General features: G+C 43.1%; 1 pseudogene; it reads right to left on the minus strand.

Moving 5' to 3' along the window:
• Positions 1 to 737: 737 nt before the first annotated feature.
• The window catches only part of LOC137765904 (14-3-3 protein gamma-like), a 33,092-nt pseudogene continuing 15,636 nt past the window's right edge, over positions 738 to 18,193 (minus strand).

Genomic DNA, 18,193 nt, shown 5'->3' on the forward strand with positions numbered 1-18,193 from the left:
TAGCCCCGAATCCTCCAAGAAGCAGTCACCAAGGATTGGGATCAAACACCCAAGGTCTTTATTTGGGGAAGTGATTGTGTGAGAGAAAATAAGGAAGGAGCTGGAGGCGCTGGGAGACCCTCCAGGCCTCGGTGCAAGTCTGAGCCTGAGTGAAGGAGAGAGGGAGAGAACGTGAAGTGGGGTGTCCTAAACCGCCTCCCGCCCCGCCACGGAGCAGTCTGTAGAAGTTTCGACAAAGCCGTCGGGGAATCCTGGAGCCTGTATCTCTCAGGAATGGGTTGATATCCCTGCCACAGTCAGTCACTGTCTGGGAGTTGGGGGCATTTCTGCTCTGACCCTAAGGACCCACCACACACACACACAGGCACACCCGCTGGGTTTCGTAGGCCCTTCCATCAATCCAGGGTCTTGGCTCTGCCAGATTTTCCTCCTCCTGGAGTTGGTGAGGAGACTTCAGCAGTGTGAAAGAGGAGGAGAAGATGAAGGAAAACGGCCCTCCATGTCCAGCCTCAGAAAAGCACATCCACAAAACCAGCAAATCTTTCTTTTGTCAGTGTTGACGGCCTTACCACGTTGGTGCACTGCAGGTATCATGCTAAGAGCGTCTCTATTTTGCCCCCTCCATCTTCCTAAAGAGCCCCTCCTAGGAAGAGTGCGGGTGGGGTGAGCAGAGCACGGTCGTCTGTCCTGCTGTTCATGGGTTAGTAGGAGAAACGTCTGGGAAGGTGTGACTTTGGTCAACCCCAGAGGGGGGGCAGCGTGCTCTGAGGGCTGTTCAGCAGGAGGGGGCGCCCACCGAGGGGGGCCATGCAGACGGGCAGCATGGCGGTGGGCAAACTGGAGTTGGGGAGCCTGGGGGGGTGATTAGGGAGGAGGGCCCTGCATGGCTCCAGGGAGCAGGTGAGAGGCGCCGGGGCCATGGTGCCGAGCAGGAAGTATATTGATTTGTGACAGACTTGAAGGGGAGGGGAGAGTCAGCGCCGGATGGAACACCCCCGGGCCGCTGGCACTTCTCTCCTCTGGCTGAGGAGGAGAGCACTCTGGGACCCCACACGCAGCTCTGGCCTCAGCGAAGCCCACTGTGGTCTCTGCTTTCTCTCCAGGACAGCCTGGCCTTGGTCATTCCAGAGCAGCCCAGGGGCTGTGAGACCCCGAGCTGAGTCCTTGCTCCACCTGACTTCCTCCTGTCCTCCTCATGACCCCAGCATCTCTGCCATCCTGTGCTCTCTGAGCCAAGTGATTAATGCACAGAAAACTCCCCAGGAAGAACAAGACCAGGCTGACCTCTGAAATGGAAACCAAGCCCAAAGGGGTGTGATTTGCAACCTGGGCGGCCCCCTGTCATAGATCATGGGTGCCAGGAGAGAGATCTGAGGAAGAGGAAGGAAGGTGAGAAGAGGGGCAGGCGGAGGGAGTGGGTGAGGAGGGATGGGAAGAGATTTCCCGCTGGATTGGGAGCTCCATGAAGGCAGGAGCCAGGTTCGTCTCATGTCCCAGGGCCGGCAAGCAACTGGCATGTAGTAAGCACTCAATGAACGTTTGTTGATTGATTGATCGATCCATCAATTGATTGATTTTGAACAAGTTCATCTAGAGGGGCTGTGCAAAGGATGGTGAAAATGTTTTGTTTTTTTTTTAATTAATTAATTTATTTTTGGCTGTGTTGGGTCTTCGTTGCTGCATGCTGGCTTTCTCTCGTTGCAGCAAACCGGGGCTACTCTTCATTGCGGTGCTCGGGCTTCTCATTGCGGTGGCTTCTCTTGCGGTGGTCTCTTCTCTTTCACCTCTGGGTGAAAAAGGCAGGAGTCTTTTTGTAGAATAACTGTCCTTTAGAGAAGTCTAAGCAGGGGCATGGAGGGGATCTAGAGTGGGCACTTCAGGGAGAGACCTCCAACTGATCCTGTGAGTCAGTCAGTCACCAATGTCCCATAGAGCATTCAAGGAGGAAAGAAGACAGGACGTGAAGGATGCTCCTCTGGGATGTGCTGTGTAGTCATTTCCTGCTGTGTCCTTGCCATGCACATATTCTTCAAAGAGGACACCTGCATGGTCCAATATGACAGCCACTAGACTTGAAATCTGGCTGGACCAAATTGAGATGTACGATAAGTATAAAGTACACCTGGATTTCAATGAGTGGTAGTATGAGAAAAAACATTAAGTATCTCATTAACACTTTTTCATATTGATATGTTGAAATGAAACTATTTTGGATATAGTTGGGTTAAATAAATTATATTGTTAAAATTAATTTCATCTCTTTTTACTTTTAATGTGGCTATTAGAAAATTTAAAATTATATGTGTGGCTTGTGTTATATTTCTCCCGGACAGCGCCACCCTGCACACTGTTGCACATCGTGCTTTTTTTCCATGTTGTGGAAATTATTCCAGATCAGTACATACGGAGCTGTCTCATTCTTTCCAATGGCCTCACGGTATACAATTGTGTAAAGATATTATGATGAGGTTTCAACATGATGCGTTCGTAGGAATTACAAAATCCCCAGGAATTCATTGCTGGGAGCTCTGAGTCTTTCATTACACAATTTAAAGGCACAAAGGGAATTCCAAGTGGGACCTTGCAGGTTGCAGGCAGTGGGAGAACTTAGGGTCAGATGTATGGACCGGTGAGCCATGCACACAGAGAGACCCAGATGCCATTGAGGGGATGCGTCATACGCTGGAGAGAACTAAGACTCAGGTGTGGAGGAAAGCTCACAATTGGGAGGCGAAGGAAGACGAAGAGGAAACAGGAAGCAAGTAGACAAAGGACTAGTCAGAGTGAGAGAAGAACCAGGATGGCCCAGGGCCACAGAGGACAGAGAGTGAAAAGCATTTCCTAAAGGAGGAGGGAGTCAAGTGTAGGTGTGCATCATAGGGACACAGGGCCTTTAACTTCTGCAAAGAGTCTTCAGGTTTGTGACTTAAAATCATTACGCGGTTAAAAAAAAATAAAAGCTATTTTCACACTGAACATATATTAGTCATTTAATATATATTACTGAGTCCCTTCTGTGTGCCAGGCCCTGTTCTGAGGTTGGGTTCAGAGGTAAATAAGATTCCTGCTCTCAGGGAGCTTATAGTTTAGTGTGGAAAAGAGATAATAAACAAGCAAATAAATTTAAAAGACTACAGGTAGATGTAAGTGCTAAGAATGAAATGTGATATCTGGAGACTGGGGTAGGTGGTGGCATGGCGTCATCAAGGAAGGCCTCCCTGTGGAGGTGACACTGAGTGGAGATTGGAACAAGGAGAAGGGGTCAGCCACGTGACTGCCTGAGCCAGAAGTAAATATGAGTGCAACCCAGTGTTCTAACTGCCATGGGGAGGCTTGTGAGGGGTCTAGTCCAGTTTGGAGGGTGGGCAAGAGATCAAGAGAGAAAGTGGTCACCAAGGTGAGTCTTGATTGATGAGCTCCTACTTGTCCAGGAGACAGCCTGGCTGGCTCAGGACAGAGCTCAGTCAGTTGGAGTGTAGATGCAAGATGAGGCAGAGGGCCAGGCAGGGCTTCTGTCCTGGAGGGATTTGTAAGCCATGATGAGAAATTTGAACTTTATCCTGAGGGCAGTGGGAAGGCATGGAAGGGTTGTAAGCAGGACAGAGACCTGGTCAGCTCTGACAATAAGGGTCCCTCCCACCACGATGTAGAGAATGGACGGAAGGGACAGAGCTGGAGGCAGGGTGAGAGTTCAGGGGATTGGGGGAGTCATCTGAATGAGAAAGGAGGGTGTCCTGACCGGGGGTAGGGTCCAGGATGGGAGAAGGGTGGGGAGGAGAGATTTAGAGAGGGATAGAATCGACAAGACTTCAACCTTGCCTGACTGGATTATGAGGGAGAAAAAGACCAAAGAAGACATCCCGATTTTTGGTATGGAACACAGGATGAAGGCTGCCACTCAGTAGATAAACAAGACGGGCATAAGAGCAAGTATGGGATGAACAGACGGCTGTATAGCTATATAATGGAATATCATTCAGCCATAGAAAGAAATGAAGTACTGATACATGCTACAACATGGATGAACCTTGAAAATTTATGCTAAGTGAAAGAAGTCAGATACAGAAGACCACATATTGTGTGGTTCCGTTTATGTGAAATGTCCAGAGAATAGGCAAATCCACAGGGATGAGTGGTTGTTAGGGGTTTGGGGAGAGAGTAATGGGGAGTGACTCCTTAACGGGTACAGGGTTGTTTTGGGGGGCGGTGTGATAAAAATGTTTTGGAATTAGTGGTGATGGTTGCACAGCATGGTAAATATACTAACACCACTGAACTGTACACTTTAAAATGGTTAAAGTGATGAGTTTTATGTTTATGTGAATTTTATCTCAATAAAAAAAGAAAAGGAGCAGGTTTGGGATGCAATGATTAGTCGGGGAGAGGTGAATTTGGAGTGTCTGAGACACATGGGGGAAATGCCCAGGAGGGAGTTGTGACATTTGACTCATAAAAGAGGCCGCAGGTGGAGTTATCAATACAAACAGAGCCACAGAGAAGCCACTTCAGCCTCAAGCTGTCCCTCTCCTTCTGGTCCATCTTATTTTGGGGGCCCCTGCTCACCGCCTTAGGTCTGTGACCATGGAGACAAAGGTCAGGTTACCCTTCGTGTTAATCATTAGTCTTCTTTGTGATGCATATTTCTTATTTTCACGTGAGCCCTAGTGCACACACCGTATAACAATAAGAGCTACCAAGGCAGCCCCAGCCCACCACGACTTATACATTTTGTCACAGTGCGACCTCAGAGGCAATTCTATGGCACTACAGATTTCCCGGGGCAATGCTCAGAGTTACTCACTGGTTGGTTTCTCTGAGGTCAAATTAAACCCCAGGTCCACCTGAAAGTCTTCCCACACTCACTGTAATCGCAAGTGTTCTTTTGTTTTTACTTCTTTGATTCTTATGGACTGAGCTTCTTTTCTACATTTCACATCTCCATTTATAATTCTTTCCCCTCAGCAAGAGGTTTATAGTCATTCAGTTACCACGTAATGCAAATATTTGATCTTTTCATGTGACTCTTCATTTTTTTTTTGGTTGACTGGGTAAAAATCCTACCACTCATTTCTTCTCCCGACTCTTACATTTTTATCATCTCCAAAGAATTAATGGTTTCCTGTTTTCTCTTTATAATGTATCAGGTGTGTATCTATTGACAAATACCCTGCTAGGCTGTGAACTTCTTGAAGGACAGTGTCCGTCTGTGTCCTGTGTCCTAGGCACCCAGTTGGGGCCTGGCATAAGGGAGGGTCCCAACTTGGGGCTATGGAATCACCCCCAAAATGCAAATGGGCTTTACGTAATGCCCAGGGCCATATGCACAGTTTTTGTCTTCCTTCTTCCTTCAACTTCCTGAGTCCACATAAAGGCCTTTTTTGTAACCATGGTTTGCCCACTTTTGTTTTCCTCCATAATCTTGTCTAACTGGCTCCTAAAGCATAATAGTGGTTATTCAGAGCTCAGAATGAGGGATCCTTCTTAATGCTTGAATAGGAGAGAATCAAGAGACAGACATGGGAGCTTCCCTGGTGGCGCAGTGGTTGAGAATCTGCCTGCCAATGCAGGGGACACGGGTTCGAGCCCTGGTCTGGGAGGATCCCACATGCCGCGGAGCAGCTGGGCCCGTGAACCACAACTGCTGAGCCTGCGCGTCTGGAGCCTGTGCTCCGCAGCAAGATAGGCCGCGATAGTGAGAGGCCCGCACGCCGCGATGAAGAGTGGCCCCCACTTGCCGCGACTAGTAAAAGCCCTCGCACAGAAATGAAGACCCAACACAGCCAAAAAAAAAAAAAAAAAAAGATAACCTGAAGGTGGTGCTGCTTTTTAAAAAAAAAAAGAGACAGACATGGAAACCAGCTCAGGACTCAGAACCAAACAGACATGACTTCAAATTCTCATTCTCCCTTGTGGTAGTGGAGTGGCCTTGGGTTGATTATTAATATCACTGCTTTTTAAACTATTTGTGCTGAAGTATTAAGTTTAAAGATTTTTAAATTCATCATAGATCAATATTTTTATACAATACAGTACTTTCTGCAAAAGGCAAAATTACAGCTTAACTGGTAAAAAGATCAGTGGTTGCTAAGGGGAAGGGGGAGGAGGAGGAGTTGAGTAGGTGAAGCACTGGGGTTTTTAGGGCAGTGAAACTGTTCTGTATGATATTGTAGTGGTGGATATATGACATGACCCATGTGTAAAAGCCTGTAATACTTTACAGCACAAAGAGTGAACCTTAATGTGTGTGAATGAAAAAATATTAATTTAGGAGGTCAGGAATCCCAGGACAGAATGCAAAATGTGTCAAAACAATCTAACTGTATTACAAATGTATGAAACAATCTCACTAATAGGGGTGGAGGAAATGGTGCTGACATAAGTAACTGTGCAGATGAGTGGCCTATATAAGACTAAAGGCAAAAGAAACTGTGTATCAAATTGTTTCTCCGTTGGGTACAGGTTAACAATTCTGATGTACACTGGTATTGAGCAATTAAGCAAACGGTGATGGCAGCAATCAGGTACCTCCCTGTTAGAGTGGGAGGTTACAGGTAAGCAGGGGAGGAAGATAGAGTTATCTATGGAAATGGATTGGTGTTGGAGACATCAGCATGAACTCATGTTTAGCTTAATATAGATACAGATGATTTTATACAAAATATTTATATATATATGTGTGTATGTATGTGGGTTAGTATATACATATATTTTCTTGTTCTGTCAGCTTAGAGATGCTGTGGTAGCAATGGGCACAGCTAGCATCAAGGATCTTGGTTTCTAATGCCATTCTCCAATAAAAAGGAGCCTGGGCTCCTTGGAGAAATGACTAATTCTAGGATTCAGGCAAGAAATACAAAATATGAACTGGAGCATCTTGTTTGTTTTTTTTTTTTAATTTTTTAATTTTATTTTTTTATACAGCAGGTCCTTATTAGTCATCAATTTTATACACATCAGTGTATACATGTCAATCCCAATCGCCCAATTCATTACACCACCACCCCCACCCCGCGGCCACTTTCCCCCCTTGGTGTCCATACGTTTGTTCTCTACATCTGTGTCTCAATTCCTGCCCTGCAAACCGGTTCATCTGTACCATTTTTCTAGGTTCCACATATATGCGTTAATATACAATATTTGTTTTTCTCTTTCTGACTTACTTCATTCTGTATGACACTCTCTAGATCCATCCACGTCTCCACAAATGACCCAATTTCGTTCCCTTTTATGGCTGAGTAATATTCCATTGTATATATGTACCACATCTTCTTTATCCATTCGTCTGTCGAAGGGCATTTAGGTTGCTTCCTGGCTATTGTAAATAGTGCTGCAATGAACACTGGGGTGCATATGTCTTTTTGAATTACGGTTTCCTCTGGATATATGCCCAGTAGTGGGATTGCTGGATCATATGGTAATTCTATTTTTAGATTTTTAAGGAACCTCCATACTGTTCTCCATAGTGGCTGTATCAGCTTACATTCCCACCAACAGTGCAAGAGGGTTCTCTGTTCTCCACACCCTCTTCAGCATTTGTTGTTTGTAGATTTTCTGATGAAGCCCATTCTAACTGGTGTGAGGTGATACCTCATTGTAGTTTTGATTTGCATTTCTCTAATAATTAGTGATGTTGAGCAGCTTTTCATGTGCTTCTTGGCCATCTGTATGTCTTCTTTGGAGAAATGTCTATTTAGGTCTTCTGCCCATTTTTGGATTGGGTCGTTTGTTTGTTTGTTTTTAATAATGTGAGTTTTTTGATTGTTTTTTTAATTATTATTTATTTATTTATTTATTTTTGGCTGTGTTGGGTCTTTGTTTCTGTGCGAGGGCTTTCTCCAGTTGCGGCAAGCGGGGGCCACTCTTCATCGCGGTGTGCGGGCCTCTCACTATCGTGGTCTCTCTTGTTGTGGACACAGGCTCCAGACGCGCAGGCTCAGTAGTTGTGGCTCACGGACCTAGTTGCTCTGCGGCATGTGGGATCTTCCCAGACCATGGCTCAAACCCGTGTCCCCTGCATTGGCAGGCAGATTCTCAACCACTGCGCCACCAGGAAAGCCCGGGATTGTTTGTTTTTTTAATATTGAGCTGCATGAGCTGTTTATATATTTTGGAGATTAATCCTTTGTCAGTTGCTTAGTTGGCAAATATTTTCTCCCATTGTGAGGGTTGTCTTTTTGTCTTGTTTATGGTTTCCTTTGCTGTGCAAAAGCTTTGAAGTTTCATTAGGTCCCATTTGTTTATTTTTGTTTCTATTTCCATTACTCTAGGAGGTGGATCAAAAAAGATCTTGCTGTGATTTATGTCAAAGAGTGTTCTTCCTATGTTTTCCTCTAAGAGTTTTATAGTGTCCAGTCTTATATTTAGGTCTCTAATCCATTTTGAGTTTATTTTTGTGTATGGTGTTAGGGAGTGTTCTAATTTCATTCTTTTACATGTAGCTGTCCAGTTTTCCCAGCACCACTTATTGAAGAGACTGTCTTTTCTCCATTATATATCCTTGCCTCCTTTGTCATAGATTAGTTGACCATAGGTGTGTGGGTTTACCTCTAGGCTTTCTATCTTGTTCCGTTGATCTATGTTTCTGTTTTTGTGCCAGTACCATATTGTCTTGATTACTGTAGCTTTGCAGTATAGTCTGAAGTCAGGGAGTCTGATTCCTCCAGCTCTGTGTTTTTCCCTCAAGACTGCTTTGGCTATTCGGGGTCTTTTGTGTCTCCATACAAATTTTAAGATATTTTGTTCTAGTTCTGTAAAAAATGCCATTGGTAATTTGGTAGGAATTGCATTGAATCTGTAGATTGTTTTGGGTAGTATAGTCATTTTCACAGTATTGATTCTTCCAATCCAAGAACATGGTATATCTCTCCATCTGTTGGTATCATCTTTAATTTCTTTCATCAGTGTCTTATAGTTTTCTGCATACAGGTCTTTTGTCTCCCTAGGTAGGTTTATTCCTAGGTATTTTATTCTTTTTGTTGCAGTGGTAAATGGGAGTGTTTCCTTAATTTCTCTTTCAGATTTTTCATCATTAGTGTATAGGAATACAAGAGATTTCTGTGCATTAATTTTGTATCCTGCACCTTTACCAAATTCATTGATTAGCTCTAGTAGTTTTCTGGTGGCATTTTTAGGATTCTCTATGTATAGTATCATGTCATCTGCAAACAGTGACAGTTTTACTTCTTCTTTTCCAATTTGTATTCCTTTTATTTCTTTTTCTTCTCTGATTGCCATGGCTAGGACTTCCAAAACTATGTTGAATAATAGTGGTGAGAGTGGACATCCTTGTCTTGTTCCTGATCTTAGTGGAAATGGTTTCAGTTTTTCACCATTGAGAATGATGTTTGCTGTGGGTTTGTTGTATATGGCCTTTATTATGTTGAGGTAGGTTCCCTCTATGCCCATTTTCTGGAGAGTTTTTATCATAAACGGGGTGTTGAATTTTGTCAAAAGCTTTTTCTGCATCTATTGAGATGATCATATGATTTTTATTCTTCAGTTTGTTAATATGATGTATCATGTATCACATTGATTGATTTGCGTATGTTGAAGAATCCTTGCATCCCTGGGATAAATCCCACTTGATCATGGTGTATGATCCTTTTAATGTGTTGTTGGATTCTGTTTGCTAGTATTTTGTTGAGGATTTTTGCATCTATATTCATCAGTGATATTGGTCTGTCATTTTCTTTTTTTGTAGTATCTTTGTCTGGTTTTGGTATCAGGGTAATGGTGGCCTCATAGAATGAGTTTGAGAGTGTTCCTTCCTCTGCAATTTTTTGGAAGAGTTTGAGAAGGATGGGTGTTAGCTCTTCTCTAAATGTTTGATAGAATTCACCTGTGAAGCCTTCTGGTCCTGGACTTTTGTTTGTTGGAAGATTTTTAATCACAGTTTCAATTTCATTACTTGTGATTGGTCTGTTCATATTTTCTATTTCTTCCTGGTTCAGTCTTGGAAAGTTATACCTTTCTAAGAATTTGGCCATTTCTTCCAGGTTGTCCATTTTATTGGCATAGAGTTGCTTGTAGTAGTCTCTTAGGATGCTTTGTATTTCTGCGGTGTCTGTTGTAACTTCTCCTTTTTCATTTCTAATTTTATTGGTTTGAGTCCTCTCCCTCTTTTTCTTGATGAGTCTCGCTAGTGGTTTATCAATTTTGTTTTTCTTCTCAAAGAACCTGCTTTTAGTTTTATTGATCTTTGCTATTGTTTTCTTTGTTTCTATTGCATTTATTTCTGCTCTGATATTTATGATTTCTTTCCTTCTGCTAACTTTGGGTTTTGTTTGTTCTTCTTTCTCTAGTTCCTTTAGGTGTAAGGTTAGATTGTTTATTTGGGATTGTTCTTGTTTCTTGAGGTAGACTTGTATAGCTATAAACTTCCCTCTTAGAACTGCTTTTGCTGCATCCCATAGGTTTTGGATCATCGTGTTTTCATTGTCATTTGTCTCTAGGTATTTTTTGATTTCCTCTTTGCTTTCTTCAGTGATCTCTTGGTTATTTAGTAACGTATTGTTTAGCCTCCATGTGTTTGTGTTTTTAACGTTTTTTTCCCTGTAATTCATTTCTAATCTCATAGCGTTGTGGTCAGAAAAGAGGCTTGATATGATTTCAATTTTCTTAAATTTACTGAGGCTTGATTTGTAACCCAGGATGTGATCTATCCTGGAGAATGTTCTGTGTGCACTTGAGAAGAAAGTGTAATCTGCTGTTTTTGGATGGAATGTCCTATAAATATCAATTAAATCTATCTGGTCTGTTGTGTCTTTCAAAGCTTCTGTTTCCTTATTTATTTTCATTTTGGATGATCTGTCCATTGGTGTAAGTGAGGTGTTAAAGTCCCCTACTATGATTGTGTTACTGTCGATTTCCTCTTTTATAGCTGTTAGCAGTTGCCTTATGTATTGAGGTGCTCCTATGTTGGGTGCATATATATTTATACTTGTTATATCTTCTTCTTGGATTGATCCCTGATCATTATGTAGTGTCCTTCCTTGTCTCTTGTAACATTCTTTAATTTAAAGTCTATTTTATCTGATATGAGTATTGCTGCTCTAGCTTTCTTTTGATTTCCATTTGCATGGAATATCTTTTCCCATCCCCTCACTTTCAGTCTGTATGTGTCCCTAGGTCTGAAGTGGGTCTCTTGTAGACAGCATATATATGGGTCTTGTTTTTGTATCCATTCAGCAAGCCTGTGTCTTTTGGTTGGAGCATTTAATCCATTCACGTTTAAGGTAATTATCGATATGTATGTCCCTATGACCATTTTCTTAATTGTTTTGGGTTCGTTTTTGTAGGTCCTTTTCTTCTCTTGTGTTTCCTACTTAGAGAAGTTCCTTTAGCATTTGTTGTAGAGCTGGTTTGGTGGTGCTGAGTTCTCTTAGCTTTTGCTTGTCTGTAAAGCTTTTGATTTCTCCATCGAATCTGAATGAGATCCTTGCCGGGTAGAGTAATCTTGGTTGGAGGTTCTTCCCTTTCATCACTTTAAGTATATCATGCCACTCCCTTCTGGCTTGTAGGGTTTCTGCTGAGAAATCAGCTGTTAACCTTATGGGAGTTCCCTTGTATGTTGTCATTTTTCCCTCGCTGCTTTCAATAATTTTTCTTTGTCTTTGATTTTTTCCAATTTGATTACTATGTGTTTTGGTGTGTTTCTCCTTGGGTTTATCCTGTATGGGACTCTCTGCGCTTCCTGGATTTGGGTGGCTATTACCTTTCCCACGTTAGGGAAGTTTTCGACTATAATCTCTTCAAATATTATCTCAGGTCCTTTCTCTCTCTCTTCTCCTTCTGGGACCCCTATAATGCGAATGTTGTTGCATCTAATGTTGTCCCAGAGGTCTCTTAGGCTGTCTTCATTTCTTTTCATTCTTTTTTCTTTATTCTGTTCCGCAGCAGTGAATTCTACCATTCTGTCTTCCAGGTCACTTATCCGTTCTTCTGCTTCAGTTATTCTGCTATTGATTCCTTCTAGTGTAGTTTTCATTTCAGTTATTGTATTGTTCATCTCTGTTTGTTTGTTCTTTAATTCTTCTAAGTCTTTGTTAAACATTTCTTGCATCTTCTCGATCTTTGCCTCCATTGTTTTTCCGAGGTCCTGGATCATCTTCACTATCATTATTCTGAATTCTTTTTCCGGAAGGTTGCCTATCTCCACTTCATTTAGTTGTTTTTCTGGGGTTTTATCTTGTTCCTTCATCTGGTACAAAGCCCTCTGCCTTTTCGTCTTGTCTATCTTTCTGTGAATGTGGTTTTTGTTCCACAGGCTGCAGAATTGTGGTTCTTCTTGCTTCTGCTGTCTGCCCTCTGGTAGATGAGTCTATCTAAGAGGCTTGTGCAAGTTTCCTGATGGGAGGTGGAGCATTTTGTAGAAATGCAGAAAGTTAAGGAAGTGCTCATCAATAGATGAATAGATAAAGAAGATGTGGTATACGTGCACACACACACACACACACACACACACACTGGAATGTTACTCTGCCATAAAAAAAGAATGAAATCTTGTCATTTGCGACAACATGGATGGACCTAGAAGGTATTATACTAAGGGCAATAAATCAGAAAGAGAAAGACAAATACTGTATGATTCCACTTATATGTGGAATCTAAAAAACAAAACAAATGAACAAGCATAACTAAACAGAAACCTGAGTCATAGATACAAAAAACAATCAGGTGGCTGCCAGAGGAGAGGGTGGTGGAGTGATGAGAGAAATAGGTGAGGGAGATTAAGATGTACAAATTTCTAGTTACAAAACAAATGAATCACAGGGATGAAATGTACAGTGTAGGGAATATAATCAATAATAATATAACATCTTTGTATGGTGACAGATGGTAACTAGACTTATTGTGATGATCATTTTGAAATGTATAGAAATATCGAATCACAATGTTGTGAACCAGGAACTAACATAGTGTTGTAGGTTAACTATACTTCAAAAACAAACAAACAAACTCATAGAAAAAGAGATCAGATTTATGGTTACCAGAGGTGGGGGTGGGGGTGAAGGAAGGGGGAATTGAATGAAGATAGCCAAAAGGTAAAAACTTCCAGTTATAAGATACATAACTACTAGGGATGTAATGTTAAACATGATAAATATAATTAATGCCACTGTATGTTATATATGAAAGTTGTTAAGAGAATAAATCCTAAGAGCTCTCATCACAAGGAAAAAATGTTTTTTTCTTTTTCTTTTGTATCTGTATGAAATGATGAATATTCACTGAACTTATTGTGGCAATCATTTTCTGATGTAAGTCAAATCATCATGCTGTCATGCTGTACACTTTAAACTTATATGATGCTGTATGTCAATTGTGACTCACCAAAGCTGGAAGGAAAAGAATCAGAAAAAAAGAGAATTACTAGATAAATGAAACATAAAAACCAAAGACATAAAATATTAATCCCAAAATTTTACATGATAATATGCTTATTTTATTTTTTATTTATCAAATTGTTGGGTATCACTGAACCTATTTTATGATTATAAATCCACAGTGATTGCTTAGAGTATTTTTTCTGATTAAAAATAAATTGTAGCACAATCAGATACCCTTCATCTGACTTTTAATATATTCTAATTCAATTACATAGAGCAGAGACTGGCAAACTTTTTCTGCAAAGGGCCATACAATCTCTGTCCATAGCTTTTCAACTCTGCCATGGTAGCATGAAAGCAGCTGTAGACAGTATGGAAACGAATGGATGTGGCTGTGTTCCAATAAAACTTTATTTACAAAAATAGGCAGCAGCTGGATTTGGTCTGTAGCTTGCCAACCCTTCACATTTTAGCCAAACATTTGTGAAATTTATCAGTTTCCCCAAGAGTGTCTTGGTTTTCAAATCACTATCTTGTGAAGCAAACTACTCATTTTTTTTCTTTGTGGAATTTTTTTTTCAAAAATTTCTTGCTTTCAATGAATATTTCTTGATGAAATACAGAATATTTCATGAATACAGAAGTCTTTCCAATGACATTATAAAGTGAAATAAACATCCCTAGAGGCATGTTTATTAAATACATAGAGGTATTATTTCATTTAGTACCAGAGTTTCAATATTGTCAAAAATCTTCATTTAATTTCCATGAATTTTTTCTCTGATATTGTTCCCTTACATTGATCTATTTACCAGTTCTTAGACCAAGACTATACTTTAAGTTACTATAGTTTTACATTTTGATGTCTGGCTAGTTACTCAAAATTTATTTTTCCATGTGAACTTGAGAATCAAATTTTCAAGTTTTGGGACTTCCCTGGTGGCACAGTGGTTAAGAATCTGCCTGCCAATGCAGGGGACACGGGTTCGAGCCCTGGTCCGGGAGGATCCCACATGCTGCAGAGCAACTAAGCCCGTGCACCACAACTACTGAACCCGCATGCCACAACTACTGAAGCCCACGTGCCTAGAGCCCATGCTCCGCAACAAAGAGAGGCCACCGCAACGAGAAGCCTGCGCACCGCAACGAAGATTAGCCCCCGCTCGCTGCAACTAGGGAAAGCCCGCGCACAGCAATGAAGACCCAATGCAGCCAAAATAAATAAATTAAATAAATTAAAAAGAAAATTTTTTTTCAAATTTCAAAAAATAACATTAGCATTTTAATTCTAACTGCAGAGATTAATATGGGGAGAATTACATATTTATACTATTTAAGCTTTTCATCTGGGAACATGACATGTCTTCCTATTTATTCAGGACTTTCTTTTTTAAATCCTTCGTTAACAGTTTAAAAGCTTTCCCCATATGACTTTCTCACAATTCTTTTAAAGTTTATTCCTAGCTGTTTTATGCCAAATGTTTATTATATAAGAGAGAAGCAACTTCTCTGTCACAGTGCTGTAGAAGTTCCCAAACACCTCCTCTCAGTTTCTGTAGTTATCTCACGGTGACCAGCATAAGTCTGAGGGCTACATTTGGGAATGCGCCCATTTGGACCTCTCTGAGCCTCAGTCTCCTCTGGGCTGACATAGGACGGTAACCCCCTTCTCGGGGATTGTTATGAGGGAAGGTAAAGTGTTCCCAGAGGGTACAGAGCAGACCCCTAACTGAGGGAGGCTTTCTCATGCGCTCCTCAGGGCCCTCGAGGAGGCATGCCTTCTCTGCCTACATCCCCCAAACGCTGTAGTTGTTCCCCATGCTTCCCACCCTCCAATCCCCCCTTCCCAGATCCAAGTCAGGAGGGGGTGGGGAGAGGGGAATCTCCCTCCTGGATGTGATGTGACTCCAAGGTACAAGAACTTGGGCACAGAAGCTCCTTGACAACCAGCCTATTTCCAATACTCATTCGCACCTGCTCTTATTCGGTGTCTTCCTCTGTGTCCTTTCTCCCTCATTTCCACATCCTTCTGCCTCTTCTGCCCCATTTCACAGACTATGCCATCTCCATGGCCTTCCTCCTCTGGTACATCCTCGGAGCCATCTTTCCCCCTTCACTCCTTTCTACTCTCAAGCCTTCTTTAATTGCTGGTTGTCACTCTGGGAACCCAGGACGAGTCAACACTTTTTATGTGCGCCTTCTCCCATCGTTGGTTCCTCCCAGTGGGAGATTGTTGAGCGCTCCTGCCAGCCTCAGCCACTCCCCAGCCTCAGCCCCACCCTGGTCACCTCTCACATCCCCTCCACTTCTCTTGCTTGGTGGCTGCCTGGCCCTGTGTGCCTCTGCAGGCTGGTGCTCACGTGTGTCCCTTGCCTCTGGCACAATAAGTCATTGGGCCCCCGAGACTTCCCGTCATTTGCAACCTGCCTTGACCCACCTCCACTGAACTCCTCAGTCTGTTCTGCATCTTCCCAGCTTCTGCCCTTGAGTCTTGTTTTCCTGCCGGCCTCAACCTACCCCTCAGACCTCACTCTTGGCCCTGCTTCACTGTCTATGAGCATCTGTGTCACATTGTCCCACTGGCTGTGCTGTGGTCTGTAGCACTATCCAGTCTGGCCTGAGACCTTACACTCCCCTAGGACGTGACAGGTGTGTGTCCCTGGTGAAGGGATTTGCAGACTGTCCTGGTTGTCAGGGCTGCACAGGCCTCACCTTTTTCTGTCTCTGCCAGAGAGCCCTCTCCTTTCTTTGCCTGGTTAATCCCTACAGTCTTGAAAGATTCAGCTAAGGTGTCACCTCCTACAGGAAGCCTTCCCAGATATGTGCTTACCTGTCAGGCTGGCTCAGCTGGGAATGCCAGGAGGACAGAGACTGTGTCTTTCCAGGCCTAGGCAGAGCTGAAACTTAGAAAATATTTGTCCACTGAAAAGAAAATCACTTGCTTGTGATTTACTTGGCGCTTGGCCTCACATCTCCCTGGGCCCACCACACATAATGTCTTTTGAAGAACAGCTTCTTTGATTACATTTATGTACTGTGGGGCAGGGTTTTGTGACAGCCATGAAAATGCACTGCTCAGGTCTCCTGCTGCAAGGAGCATAACTGACTGACAACCCAGTTGCTGCTTCTCTATGTCTACCGCCACCTTTGCCCAGAGGCCATTCCTTCCCCCTACCCTCCACCCTAGGCTGCTCCCAACCAATGCCTGAGCACAGTGAGAGTATAATGCAGGCCCATTCCAGCAAACCGTGGAGCTTCTCCATTGCATGACTCTGGCTGGAGGACACCCTATTGGCCTGATGAGAACCATCTTAGAACTGGGCTGTGACCTAGGACTCTTCCTACCCAGTCCTTTTTCCTTTCCTCTTTCCCTGAATCGTGGTCCAAAGGCTGCTCTCACCCTCTCTGGTTCCCTCCCTGTGGTAGCCAGTCTCCAAGATGGCGCTCAATGATCCCCACCTCCCAGTATTCGTGTTCCTGTGCAGTCCCCTCCCACATTGTACCAGGTTCGGTCTGTGTGACCAGTAGAATATAGCACAAGTGATAGTATGTCATTTCTGAGATAAGGCTATAAAAGGCACTGTGGCTTCTGTCTTGGTTGCTCTCTCCCTCTCTCTCTCTCAGATAACTTGCTCTGGGGGAAGCCAGCTGCCATGTTGTTGAGCAGCTCTAGCCCACACAGTAAGGAGCTGAGACCTCCAGCCAAGAGTCACCTGAGTGAGCTTGGAAGCCTTTAGCTGACCGTTTCCCCGGCTGACTGCTCAACTGCAACCTTCCAAGAGGCCCTGAGCCAGAAGCACCTAGCTAAGTCTCTCCAGATTCCTGACTCTCAGAAACTGTGAAATAATACATGTTTGTTGTTTTAAGTCACTAAGTTTTGGAGTAATCTGATCTGCAGTAATAGATAACAAATCTACTCCCCTTCTTTCAGAGGCTTTTCCTCCAATTAATCTTTTGCATGTCTAATCCTGTCATGGCAACAGCTTTTCAGAGGACTGAAACAACATAGGTGTCAACAGATGACAATAAAAACAGGTGACAGTGGTGGACACTTCTAATCATGCATCATTTTAGTTAATCTTCACAACAGTCCTATGATAAACTATTATTGTCTCCATTTTATAGATGAGGAAACCAAGGCACAGCAATGTTAACTCTTTTGAATGTGGAGAGAGAACTTAGAATAGCAGAAAGAGCTGTGTTTACCACAGGGGCTGCTAGTTATGGCTCAGCTGTGTGACTCTGGACAAACCGGTTCACTCCTCTGGGCCTCAGTTTCTTCATGTCTACCATGAGGGTACTGAAATAATTGGTCTTTGAAGTCCTTTTTAAGGGTAACAATAAGGTGTCTCTAGGATTCTGAGAGACTAACAAAACTAACATGTAATAGGTAAGATCATACACACAGACACGTACACATGTGTACATATACAAACATATAAGACCCAAATGTCAACTGGAGTCATCCTTTCCTTGAAGTCTAGAGATGGTGGGTTCAAGTCCCATCCCACCTCCCTCATCAAGTTCAATTCTTCTCCCAGACACTGAGAACCCTTTGGTGGTGGGGGATTGGAGGGAATGCTCTTGTGTCAGCCCCCCACACCCTGACCCCTGCTCCAGTTTCCTGCCTGGTGACTTTTTGGGCTCTACCCTGCACAAGGCAGTTCTGCTTTTCTCTCTGTCCCAGTGCCAACCCAAATGTGAGACAAAGCCTTCCTCTCCTGGATCCTGGCCCTGTGCCCCAGCCCCATGAGGCACTCCCCTGTAGCAGAACACTGACTGTGGTCTCCAGGCCACTGGCCGCATGGCACAGCAAACAGCTGCCTGTCACAGAGGGGCAGGCAGTCTTCCTGTCACCTGCGTTA

The sequence above is a fragment of the Eschrichtius robustus genome, chromosome 6, assembly GCF_028021215.1.
Source record: "Eschrichtius robustus isolate mEscRob2 chromosome 6, mEscRob2.pri, whole genome shotgun sequence".
In the NCBI taxonomy this organism is placed as follows: Eukaryota; Metazoa; Chordata; class Mammalia; order Artiodactyla; family Eschrichtiidae; genus Eschrichtius; species Eschrichtius robustus.